The sequence below is a fragment of the Alligator mississippiensis genome, chromosome 3 (genome assembly GCF_030867095.1).
Source record: "Alligator mississippiensis isolate rAllMis1 chromosome 3, rAllMis1, whole genome shotgun sequence".
Classification (NCBI taxonomy): Eukaryota; Metazoa; Chordata; order Crocodylia; family Alligatoridae; genus Alligator; species Alligator mississippiensis.
In genome coordinates, this window is record NC_081826.1 from 77,447,923 (window position 1) to 77,448,650 (window position 728).

A 728-nucleotide genomic window follows, 5' to 3' on the forward strand; every position below is an offset into this window, starting at 1 on the left:
AATCTGAAGATGCTGAAAATTTAAAAAAGGTATTCCTATCATTAAGAATATGATGCAGAATCTATTGGTTTTTTAAAACTCAAGAGTTCTGTTTTGAAATACTGTGTTTCCATTTGCTGCTGCTGCTGCTGCTTCTATATACTATCCATTCCTGGCAGCTATTACTCACAAGGTGGAGGTCAAATACTCTGTTAGTTTACAGCATTTCCCAACTAAAACTTTTCAAAGTGCAGTTTCCAAACATAGCAGGCACAAGTTATCCAAAGTCTCTCATTATCGTTGCAAGCTAACTTGTTATCTTGTATCGTCCCCCCTCCTTCTGCCCTTAATGAACAGTTTGTTCCATTGTATTTGCTTTATCAAACATCTGGGAACCAGACATTTTTCAGAGAAGTTTCAGTGCACAAGACTTCTCTAGCTCCCTGTTCGAAAAGAAAAAACGCAGCTGAATTGACCCCCTTATTTAAAGTCCTTTAACCAACGCATTTTTCTAGACAGAAATTCTAAAGAACAACATACACCCACTTTGTACCAGAATAATTCGCTTTGACAACAGTGTCTTCCTCTGTTCACAGCTGTCCCAGTGGGAGGAGCTGAAACCTGAACCAAATCTAGCAGGGATTGGAGCTTTCCTGCAGAGAGCACAAAAACCCTCCCAGCAAAACAGGCTGAGTTTGTAAAAGTGCTCTAGCAAATTCATAAGTGATTGGATGAAAGGAAAACCAAGG